General features: G+C 40.2%; 1 long non-coding RNA gene across 1 annotated transcript in view; it reads right to left on the minus strand.

Annotated features, from left to right (window-relative positions):
• Window positions 1-8,973: 8,973 nt before the first annotated feature.
• Window positions 8,974-12,829, minus strand: part of LOC128094283 (uncharacterized) — a 31,014-nt gene continuing 27,158 nt past the window's right edge. The window contains exon 2 of the long non-coding RNA XR_008212981.1: window positions 8,974-9,693. This is a non-coding gene — a long non-coding RNA (uncharacterized LOC128094283). The remainder of the gene's footprint in view (window positions 9,694-12,829) is intronic.

Genomic DNA, 12,829 nt, shown 5'->3' on the forward strand with positions numbered 1-12,829 from the left:
AAATAAAAAATTAAAAACTTATGTGGAAAAAAATCTCTGACTTGATTTGGAAAGGAAAATTGAGACTTCGTCAATTAGCAGGAATAGACCCAGCAGAAATTGTCATACCTTTAACTAAAGAGGACATTGAAAAATTATGGACAGAAAGTGAACCTTGGCAAAGAGCTTGCAGTAACTATTTGGGAGAAATTAACAGCAAATATCCCAAAAGCGATAGAATTGATCTTATAAAGAGAGCTGATTGGATCTTGCCTCGAATTGTACGGGAAAAACCCATATCTGGAGTTTGTACATTTTATACAGATGTCAACAAACAAGGAAAGGCAGGTTACAAATCAGAAAATTTAAGTAAAGTGGTTCAAAGTCCTTATAATTCAGTTCAAAAATCAGAATTGTATGCTATTCTGTTGGTATTAATGGATTTTTCAGAAACTCTCAATATAGTAACTGACTCTCAGTATGCTGAAAGAGTAGTATTACATATTGAGACTGCAGAATTTATCCCTGATGCTTCAGAATTAACTTCACTATTTATTCAGTTACAAGATACAATCAGGAAAAGGAGTCATCCTTTATATATAACTCACATCCAATCCCATACTGGTCTGCCAGGGCCTCTAGCACAAGGCAATGATGAGATTGATAAATTATTGATAGGAAATGTGCTGGAGGCCTCAGAATTTCATAAAAAACATCATGTCATTAGTAAAGGTTTAAAAAAGGATTTTTCCATAACCTGGCAACAAGCCAAAGAAATAGTAAAGAAATGTCCTACTTGTTCCTTCTACAATCAAACACCATTACCAGCAGGATGTAACCCAAAGGGTACTCAAAGGAATGAAATCTAGCAGATGGACGTGTTTCACTTTGCAGAATTTGGAAAATTGAAATATGTACACCACACCATCAATACTTATTCAGGATTTCAATGGGCAACTGCTTTGAGTTCTGAAAAAGCTGATTCTGTAATCGCTCATTTGCTCGAAGTTATGGCCATCATGGGTATACCTGCACAAATCAAAACTGACAATGCTCCATCATATGTCTCTGTTAAAATGAAACAGTTTTTTGCTTATTACAATATAAAGCATATTACAGGCATACCACATAATCCTACAGGTCAAGCAGTTATAGAAAGATCAAACAGAACTCTAAAGGATATGCTAAATAAACAGAAAGAGGTAACAAAAACCCCAGAAATAGACTGCATAATGCTCTATTAACTTTGAATTTTCTTAATGCCAATGAGAAAGGAACAACAGCTGCAGAGAGACATTGGATAATAGAAAAAACTACAGAATTAAATCAGCCTATATACTTTAAGGATGTACTGACCTTAGAATGGAAACCAGGGTATGTGTTACGTTGGGGATGAGGTTTTGCTTTTGTTTCTACAGGAGAAGCTAAGCTGTGGGTACCATCAAAATTGATAAAGGTTTGATTTGAACAAGAGAAAAGATAAGAAAAGAAGAAAAAGACAATTACTAGTTTTAAATACTTTACATTGGATTGGATTGTTTTATATTGTATACAAATTATATGTATAGATTGAAATTGATATTGTTAGAAAATGCTATATGTATATTTCTAATTGTACTTATACCGTTCATTTAACAATGCAATTTTCTGATCCTTGAATGTTATTATTACCAACTATTAGGATATAAAGAAATGAAAGTTAGTAGTTAGACATTACAATAGAACTTGTAGTCATATTAGATATGTTTTAAAAATTGAGCAGATATATTTTAGACAGGTCAGCTTCAAACCCTTCAGAGATCTACAGAATATGGCATTTAAAATGTTTTAATAACTTAGAAAATTTTTCTTTTTTGTTATGACTATGAGACATGTCGGCTCCTAGCAGTACCAATCTACTTCAGAGAAAATATGGGCATTGAAGAAACTGCATATGGAGTTAACTTTCATTGTGGCAAAAGTTAGCCACTGGACAACAAAGTATCCTCGAATCAACTGCTGACAAAATGGACAGACAGGACATGAAACAAAGGACTACTGATTCTTGCCTAAACAAGCGTGATTAAGGCTTTATCAAAAGGCATCTTCTAGCAGGTTCAGAGTAGCTGGATTTATGTTGAGGTCCTTGATCCACTTGGACTTAAGTTTTGTGCACGGTGATAGATATGGATCTATTTGCAGCCTTCTACATGTTGATATCCAGTTTTGCCAGCACCATTTGTTGAAGATGCTTTCTTTTTTCCATTGTGCACTTTTGGCTTCTTTGTCAAAAATTATATGTTCATAGGTGTGCGGATTAATGTCAGGGTCTTCAATTCGATTCCATTGGTCCACATGTCGGTTTCTATGCCAGTACCAAGCTGTTTTTATTACTGTAGCTCTATAGTAGAGCTTGAAGTCAGGGATCGTGATGCCTCCAGAAGTTGTGTTATTGTACAGGATTCCTTTGGCTATCCTGGGTTTTTTGTTTTTCCATATGAATTTGAGTAGTATTCTTTCCAGGTCTGTGAAGAATTGTGTTGGTATTTTGATGGGGATTGCAGAGAAAGTAGGAAGTAGTCTTGAACGCATTGGCATTGGAGACTACTTCCTAAATAGAACACCAGTAGCACAGACTCTGAGAGAAACAATCAATCAATGGGACCTTTTGAAACTGAGAAGCTTTTGTAGAGCAAAGGATACGGTCAACAAGGCAAAGCGACAGCCTACAGAATGGGAAAAGATCTTCACCAACCCCACATCTGACAGAGGACTGATATCCAGAATATATAAGGAACTCAAGAAATTAGACATCAAAATGCCCAACAGTCCAATTAAGAAATGGGCTATAGAACTAAACAGAGAATTCTCAACAGAGGAAACTCAAATGGCCGAAAGACATTTAAGGAATTGCTCATCATCCCTAATCATCAGGGAAATGCAAATCAAAACAACTCTGAGATACCACCTTACGCCTGTCAGAATGGCTAAGATCAAAAACACTGAAGACACCTTATGCTGGAGAGGATGTGGAGCTAGGGGAACTCTCCTCCACTGCTGGTGGGAATGCAAGCTTGTACAACCACTTTGGAAATCAATATGGCGCTTTCTTAGAAAATTGGGAATCAATCTCCCCCAAGATCCAGCTATACCACTCTTGGGCATATACCCAAGAAATGCTCAACCACACCATAAGAGCACTTGTTCAGCTATGTTCATATCAGCATTGTTTGTAATAGCCAGAACATGGAAACAACCCAGATGCCCTTCAACTGAAGAGTGGATAAACAAAATGTGGTACATATACACAATGGAATACTACTCAGCAGAGAAAAACAATGGCATCATGAGGTTTGCAGACAAATGGATGGATCTAGAAAAAATCATCCTGAGTGAGGTAACCCAGACTCAGAAAAACAAACATGGTATGTACTCACTCATAGCAGGATACTAGACATGAAACAAGGATGAATTGTCTGCTACTCACATCACCAGGGAGGCTACCCGGAAAACAGGACCCCAAGAAAGACACAGGGATCGCCCAATGACAGAGAAATGGAATGAGATCTACATGAGCAGCCTGGACATGAGTGGGGGTAATGAAAGGCAAGGGTCGAGGGAAAGAGAGCTTGGGGGAGCGGGAGATCCCAGCTGGATCAACAACAGAGAGGGAGAACAAGGAATAGGAGACCATGGTAAATGAAGACCACATGAGAACAGGAAGAAGCAAAGTGCTAGAGAGGCCCACAGAAATCCACAAAGATACCCACACAACAGACTGTCGGCAATGGTCGAGAGACAGCCCGAACTGACCTACTCTGGTGATGGGATGGCCAAACACCCTAATTGTTGTGCTAGAAACCTCATCCAACTACTGAGGGATCTGGATGCAGAGATCCATGACTAGGCCCTGGGTGGATCTCTGGGAGTCCAATCAACGAGAATGAGGAGGGTTTATATGAGCGAGAATTGTTGAGACCAAGGTTGGATAAAGCACAGGGACAAATAGCCAAATGAATGGAAACACATGAACTATGAACCAATGGCTGAGGGGTCCACACTGGATCAGGCCCTCCGAATGGGTGAGACAGTTGATTGGCTTGATCTGTTTGGGAGGCATCCAGGCAGTGGGACCAGATCTTGTGCTCATTGCATGAGTTGGCTGTTTGAAACCTGGGGCCTATGCAGGATTGTTTGGCTTGGCCTGGGAGGAGGGGACTAGACCTACCTGGACTGAGTCTACCAGGTTGACCTCAGTCTGTGGGGAAGGCTTTGCCCTGGAGGAGATGGGAATGGGGGGGGGGGGCGTTGGGGGGAAGGTGAGGGGGACGGGAGGGGGGAGAACAAGGGAATCCGTGACCGATATGTAGAACTGAATTGTATAGCAAAATAAATTAAAATAAATTAAAGAAAAAAAAAAGGCATCTTCTGAGGCCAGGACAATATGGCACCATCCCTGAAGTAGCCTTCACAATTCGGAAAAGGTACAGTGCCCTTTTCTTCGAAGGCAGCTGAACAGGCAGTTGCCCAGTGGCTTCTGATGTGCTATGGAACAGCAGCTGAAACAGTTATTCTTGAAGAGTAACTAAGCTCACGCCTCTCAATAGTAGACTGGCATTTGATAGAGGGATGTGGAGAAGAACAGGATGCTGAGATGAAGCCATATATACACAGCCAAGAAGAATGGACAGCTGAATTCAAAAAACATCAACAATTTCCAGAATTTAAAATCCTGAATCATGACATGACACTAGTGGAATTCAGGTGTTTCTGGTACATGGACTGCTCTCACCCAATGTGAGGTTGAACTGTTGACCTTGTGTACATCCTACTTCCCAAATGAGTATGTCAGATACGCTAAGCCTATAGGCTGAAGATGATGCCCCAGCACTGTGGAGAAACCTCAGGTGACTGTCCAGGCAGCTGGCTGTTTCTGTCAACTCACAAATTTTTTGGAAGTTGCTTGCATGCACTTCCTGTTTTTATTTTTGTTAGCTAATATTATTTCCTTCTTGGGTCTCAGAGGGAGTTGAAGATTAGTTAGTTATAGTTGAAGGTTAGTTAGTTATAGTTGAAGATTAATTAGATTAGAAAATGAATTAGATACATTTTGGACTTACCAAATAAAATAGATAATGAAATTATTTTCTCTGAATTTGTCAAATACAAGTGGACTAGACATTGTTTAGGTATTTATTACTTGTATATATTGTATATAGTTATTGTACTTTTGTATATAGTTTTTCTTTTGTTAGTTATAACCTTTTTCTTTTTTCTTTTTATTAAAATAGAAAAGAGTAAATATGGTGGTATTTTATTTGTACTGAAATGTGATTCTAATTGTATGTTAATAAATAAAGTTGCCGGGTGGTCAGAGCTATTAGAGCCACAGCAAGAGCATGGCAGTGGTGGCGCACGCCTTTAATCCCAGCACTTGGTAAACAGAGCTAGGTAGATCTCTGTGTGGTCAAGGATACAGCCAGCATTGGAGGCACATGCCTTTAATCTCAATTCCAACCATAGAAGACCTGGAAGTCTCTACAGACAGACAGTGACAAGGCAGTCATGTGTTTGAGTTTACAACCAATGAGAAGGCAGAACAGAAAGACTATATAAAGACAAACACACAGGAAGTAGGTCCCTTTCAGAGAGCTCTCTTGGCTGAAGAGGATCGCTGAAGCAGGAAGGATAAGGCTCTTAGCTCTGACCTCTTGGCTTTCTTCTCTGAATCGGCTCTGTGTTTCTTATTTAATAAGACGGTTGGTTACATCTACACTACTGATTTTTTTTTGTTAGTTAATCTTGTATCCCGCCACATTGCTGAAGGAGTTTATCAGTGGTAGGAGTTCCCTGGTAGAATTTTTGGGGTCACTTATATATACTATCATCGCATCTGCAAATAATGAAAGTTTGATTTCTTCCTTTCCAATTTGTATCCCTTTGATCTCCTTTTGTTGTCTTATTGCTCTAGCTAGTACTTTGAGTACTATATTGAATATATATGGTGAGAGTGGACAGCCTTGTCTTGTTCCTGATTTTAGTACAATTGCTTTGAGTTTCTCTCCATTTAATTTGATGTTGTCTGTCGGCTTGCTATAAATTGCCTTTATTATGTTCAGGTATGTTCCTTGCATTCCTGATCTCTCCAAGACCTTTATCATGAAGGGATGTTGGATTTTGTCAAAGGCTTTTTCAGCATCTAAAGAGATGATCATGTGGTTTTTTTTCCTTTCAGTTTGTTTATATGGTGTATTACATCAACAGATTTTTTTTATGTTGATCCATCCTTGTATCTCTGGGATGAAGCCTACTTGATCATGGTAGATAATTTTTTTGATGTGTTTTTGGATTCAAGTACTAGCTAGAGCAATAAGACAACAAAAGGAGATCAAAGGGATACAAATTGGAAAGGAAGAAATCAAGCTTTCATTATTTGCAGATGCTATGATAGTATATTCAGTTTGCCAGTATTTTATTGAGAATTTTTGCATCAATGTTCATGAGGGAGATTGGTCTGTAATTCTTTCCTTGTTGCATCTTTGTGTGGTTTGGGTATCAAGGTAACTGTAGCCTCATAAAAGGAGTTTGACAATGTTCCTTCTGGTGCTCACTTCAGCAGCACATATACTAAAATTGGAATGACAATGTTCCTTCTGATTCTATTGTGTGGGACAATTTGCAGAGTATTGGTATTAGCTCTTTGAAATTCTGGTAGAATTCTGGGCTGAAAACATCTGGTCCTGGGCTTTTGGGGGGGGGTTGGGAGACTTTTTAATGTTTCTATTTTCTTAGGGGTTATAGGTCTACTTAAATTGTTTAGCTGGTCTTGATTTAATTTTGGTATATGGTACCTATCCAGAAAATTGTCCATTTCTTTCAGATTTTCCAATTTTGTGGAGTACAGGTTTTTGAAGTGTGACCTGATGATTCTCTGAATTTCTTCATTGTCTGTTGTATGTCTCCCTTTTCATTTCTGATCTTGTTAATTTGGATTCTCTCTCTCTCTCTCTCTCTCTCTCTCTCTCTCTCTCTCTCTCTCTCTCTCTCTCTCTGTCTCTCTCTCTCTCTGTCTCTCTCTCTGTCTCTCTCTCTCTCTCTCTCTCTCTCTCTCTCTCTCTCTCTCTCTCTCTCTCTCTGCCTTTTGGTTCATTTGGATAAGGGCTTGTCTATCTTGTTGATTTTCTCAAAGAACTGACTCTTTGTTTTATTGATTCTTTGTATTGTTCTTCTTGTTTCTATTTCATTGATTTCAGTCCTCAATTTGATTATTTCCTGCCCCCTATTCCTCCTGGGTGAGTTTGCTTCTTTTTATTCTTGAGCTTTCAGGTGTGCTGTTAAGTCACTAGTGTGAGATTTCTCCAACTTCTTCATGTGAGCAGTTAGTGCTATGAATCTTCCTCTTAGCACTGTTTTCATAGTGTCCCATAAGTTTGGATATGTTGTGCATTCATTTTCATTGAGTTCTAGGAAGTCTTTAATTTCTTTTTTGATTTCTTCCTTGAGAAGATTTTATTCAGTTGAGCATTATTCAATTTCCATGAGATTTGTAGGCTTTCTGTAATTTTTGTTGTTGTCAAAATCTAACTTTAAGCCATGGTGATCCAATAAAATACAGGAGGCTATTCCAATTTTTCTGTGTTTGCTGAGATTTGCTTTGTGACCAAGTATGTGGTCAATTTTAGAATAGGTTCCATGAGAAGATGGTATATTCTTTTCTAGTTAGCTCTTGTGAGGCTTGGGTTCAGTCCCAAGCACCACAAAAAAATTTATTTTCAATTACCATTTTATGTCTTAGAAAAATTGAATTGAATGTTTGTGGTCAACTATTTATTTATTAACAGGGTCTATAGTCCAGGCTTGCCTCAAACTGTGTGTTAAACTGGGCTACATCTTCAGTCCCCAATATTCATTTCATTGGAAGACTCACACTGTATTTTCATAATTTAAATATATTCTCTAGATGTCTTAATTATTTCTCCATTCTCATTTCTGAGATTCATTTTAACATTATCTTTTATTTATTTTATTTATTTTACATCCCAACTGCAGTTTCCTGTCCCTCCTCTCTTACCAGTTCTTCTCCCTCCCACCTCCCCTCTGCCTTTCCCAAATCCATTCCTCATTCTTTTTTATTCAGAAAATGGAAGGCCTCCCATGGAGATCAACAAAACATGGCATATCAAGTTGCAGTGAGACTAAGCACCTCCCCTCCTATTAAGGCTGGACAAGGTGACCTAGTGTGAGGAATAGGGGCCCAAAATCTGGCAAAAGAGTCAGAGACAGCCCCTGCTCACACTGTTAGGAGTCCCACAAGAAGACCAAGCTATACAACTGTCATATATATGCAGATGGCCTAGATCAGTCCCATGTAGGCTCCCTGGTTGTTGGTTCAGTCTCTGTGAGCCCCTATGAGCCCAGAGTAGTTGATTCTGTGGGTTTTCTTGTTATGTCTTAGATCCCTCTGGCTCCTATAATTCTTTCTACCTTCTTCCTCAGGATCCCTGAGCTCCACCAAATATTTGACTTTGGGTCTCTGTATCTGTTTCCATCAGTTGCTGGATGAAGTCTCTCTGATGACAGTTGGGCTAGGCACCAATCTATGAGTATAACAGAATATTAGGCAACATTGCATAGAATTTTTTAACCAATCATGTTTGGGTCTATCTTAGGTCTCTGGGTCATCTAGCCTCTAGGTCTGGCACTCCAGGCAGTGTCAGGTGTGGGCTCATCTTATGGCATGGGTTTCAGGCTGGACCAGTCATTGGTTGGCCACTCCCACAATCTCTGCTCAATCCTTACCCCAGCATATCCCATAGGCAGGACAGACTGTAGGTTGAAGGTTATGTGGCTGGTTTGGGGTCCCAATCCTTCCACTGAAAGTCTTGCCTGGTCACAGGAGATGGCCAATTTGCTACATATCTACTCCTGCTAGGAGTCTTTGTATTTATTAAGCAGTGCAATGTTATTTATTAAACAGTGCTATTTACTATATGAGAGAAGCCATGAGGCACAAAAAACCCACTATAAGAGTTTATTAAGGGAATAGAGAGAGGGTGCGCATAGGCTTATGGAATGACCATGCAGGAAGAGAGAGAAGCAATAGGTGGAACCTGCTTTTATAGCTCCCTCCTGCACATACACTTATAGGCTTACATAGCTATGACACACATGCTCATAGATTACATGATCATGTTGTGAGCAAATTACATGATCATGCAGCACATGGATTATGTAGGATGTAAGGCCTTGGGATGACTAATCTTGCCTGGCTACTGGACAGCACATGTGCAGTCATGTAGCTGGGGGAGTGGCTAGGAATTCTAACATTCCAGACTCTTTTATAAAAATTGGTGAGTGAACAGGAATGGGGGTGCTGTGTCTCCCAAAACTGCTTCCAGCTGACTCAGTGGGCATTGGTTAACTTTTGGGGGTAGGGAAGGGGGCTCTTGAGGTAGCCAGATGTCCTGAGGTAGTAGATTGTATTCCACTGCTTTGGGAATTCTCCATCATCTTCTGCTGCTTCAGGCTCTGTTGAATTGTCCATCGCTGCTTGGATATGACTGTTTGGATCTGACAAGGTGCTAGCAAGGCAGAAGAGGAAGTTTAGAAAAATTTTACCTTGGGGAGGTCCCGAAGGGGTCTCAGCGTGAGGAAAGGGGGACCCAGGACCAGGAAAATTAGAATGATACTTATCTGAAGTGGATCTGACTTGTACAGGTGTTATTCAAGCTGGCTCTGTAACACAGAAGAAATTTTAAACATATTAAGAAGCAGCTGCAGGGAATTTAAAATCTTGAGCTGGTAGCAATGATATTAAATGTTTAGTACTCTGCTATCTGAATGTTATTAGTTAGTGTTAGCAAGAGAGAGAAAGAGAGAGACCTGGAACATGCTTTTAATTTTCACCTGAGGTAAGTCTTATCTAAGACAAACCTCGAGGCACCTGTTTTCTTTATTAGTTTAGCATCCAGGAGATACAGGTGATCAATTACTGAGGTCATTTAAAAGTAATAAATTACTATATTAAGGTCAGTTTTTTGCAGAGTCCAGGCACTTTTGAGTCTGGGTGTGTGAATATCTCTAATCTGTTACTGTTCCTTACCAACTGGGTATATTTGATGGTCCTTGGCCTCTGTCTCTATGGTGGTCCTATAACAATTAGCTAAGTAGTTAATTAGAAATTTGAGGGAGACACAAGCCCACCCTTCACCAATTGGGAACGGATAAGGCCCCATCTCCAGACTGGGCAGACCAGGTCCTAGGCCCTAGTCCCCGGGGACACATCCTGTACCCTTCCCCTAAGCAATTTCAGCCCCAGGGACCAGCCAGCTGCCCTTTCTCCCAACCCCTCACCAAGAAAAACAGCCCCCTGTGACACCAGTGAAAAACTGGAGACATAAGCCCACACTGCACTGATTGGGAATAGGTAAAGTTCCCTCAGTAAGGCCCCATCTCTGGACTGGACAGACAAGGTCCCTAGCCCTTAGGCCCTAGGGGCACGTTCTGTGCCCCCCAAGCAATTGGAGTCCCAGGGAATAGCCAGCTGCCTCTTCTCTACCCCCTCGCCAAGAAAACAGCCCCTTGTGATGCCAGCAACCACCAGAGTCATAAGCCCACCCTGCACGAACTGGAAACAGGTAAGACCCCATCTCTGGACTGAGAAGACCAGGTCCCTAGCCCCTAGGCCCCAGGGGCATGTTCTGTGTCACTCCTGCAAGCCACTGGAGCCCCAGGGACCAGCTAGCTGCCTCTTCCCCTATCCCTTGCCAAGAAAACACCCCCTGTGACACCAGTGAAAATTGGAGACATAAGCCTATCCTGCAACAATTGGGAACAGAAAACAGGTCCCACCCTGCACCAATTAGGAATAGATGCTCCCAGAAACAGAGCCCACTGGTGCCCATTGGACTAAGATCTGCTCCCTGAGATACAGAATCCATCAGCACCAATTGGACCAAGAGCCTGGCTTAAACCAAGAGCTCTCATTAGACCAAGTGTATCAATCGGACCAAAAAAGGCTCCCTCAGACACAGACACCACTTACACGAAGTGGAGGAAGAGATGGGTAGACAACAGTGCAAAAATACTACCAACATAAAGACCAATATGGCACCATCAGAACCTAGTGGTACTACAACAGCAAGACATGAACATCCCAAAACAGAAGAAGCAGAAGAAATAGACCTTAAAAATGACTTTAAGAAGATGATAGAGGCCTTTAAAGAGGAAATAAAAACTACACTTAAAAAATTCGAAAAAAAATTGTGTTGGTATTTTGATGGGGATTGCATTGAATCTGTAGATTGCTTTTGGTAAGATTGCCATTTTTACTATGTTAGTCCTGCCTATCCATGAGCATGGGAGATCTTTCCATTTTCTGACATCTTCTTCAATTTCTTTTTTCAGGGACTTAAAGTTCTTGTCATATAGGTCCTTCACTTGCTTGGTTAGTGTTACCCCAAGGTATTTTATGTCATTTGTGGCTATAGTAAAGGGTGATGTATCTCTGATTTCCTTCTCCGCTTCTTTGTCCATTGTATATAGGAGGGCTACTGATTTTTTTGAGTTGATCTTGTATCCTGCTATGTTGCTGAAGGTGTTTATAAGCTGTATCAGCTCCTTGGTGGAATTTTTTTGGGAGGCATCCAGGCAGTGGGACCGGGTCCTGTGCTCATTGCATGAGTTGGCTGTTTGAAACCTGGGGCCTATGCAGGATTGCTTGGCTCGGCCTGGGAGGAGGGGACTGGACCTACCTGGACTGAGTCTACCAGGTTGATCTCAGTCTGTGGGGAAGGCTTTGCCCTGGAGGAGATGGGAATGGGGGGGGGCTGGGGGGAAGGTGAGGGGAACGGGAGGGGGGGAGAACAAGGGAATCCGTGGCTGATATGTAGAACTGAATTGTATTGCAAAATAAAATAAAAAAAATTCGAAAAAAAAAACTTGGAAGAAATCAATAAATCCCTTAGAGAAAGCCAAGAAAAAGCAATTAAACAAATGAATGAAAAAGTTCAAGATTTGAAAACTTAAATAGAGGCAATAAAGAAGACACAAACTGAGGGAAGGCTGGAAAGGGAAAATCTGAATAAACAAATAGGAACTACAAACTAACAAAATGCAAGTGATGGAAGAGAGAATCTCTAGCGTTGAAGATACAATAGAGGAAATAGTTTCATTAGTCAAAGAAAACACTAAAGACAAAAAAAGTCATAACTCAAAACGTCCAGGAAATTTGGGACACCATGAAAAGACCAAAACTAAGAATAATAGGGATAGGAGAAGAATACCAATTCAAAGGCACAGAAAATATATTCAAGAAAATCATAGAAGAAAATTTTCCCAACATACAGAAGGAAATTCCTATGAAGGTACAAGAAGATTACAGAACACTAAATAGACTAGATCAAAAAAAAGACCCCTCACCACATAATAATCAAACCACTAAACATACAGAATAAAGAAAAAATATTAAGATCTGCAAAGGAAAAAGCCCAAATAACATATAAAGGCAGACCCATGAGAATAACACCTGATTTCTCAATGAAGACTCTGAAAAGCCAGAAGGTCCTGGACAGATGGTATGCACACACTAAGAGACCATGGATGCCAATGCAGACTATTATATCCAGCAAAACTCTCAATCACCATAGATGGAATAAACAAAATATTCCATGATAAAACCAGATTTAAACAATACCTATCCACAAATCCAGCCCTACAGAAAGCACCAGAAGGAAAAATCCAAACTAAGGAAGTTAGATACACCCATGAAAACACAATAACACCAAAAAATACCAAAGAAGAGAAATACACAAAACTACCAACAAAAAAAATTACAGGAATTAACAATCACTGGTCATTAATATCCATTAAT

The sequence above is a fragment of the Peromyscus californicus genome, unplaced genomic scaffold (genome assembly GCF_007827085.1).
Source record: "Peromyscus californicus insignis strain IS unplaced genomic scaffold, ASM782708v3 Scaffold_10__1_contigs__length_136768540, whole genome shotgun sequence".
NCBI classification, from domain to species: domain Eukaryota; kingdom Metazoa; phylum Chordata; class Mammalia; order Rodentia; family Cricetidae; genus Peromyscus; species Peromyscus californicus.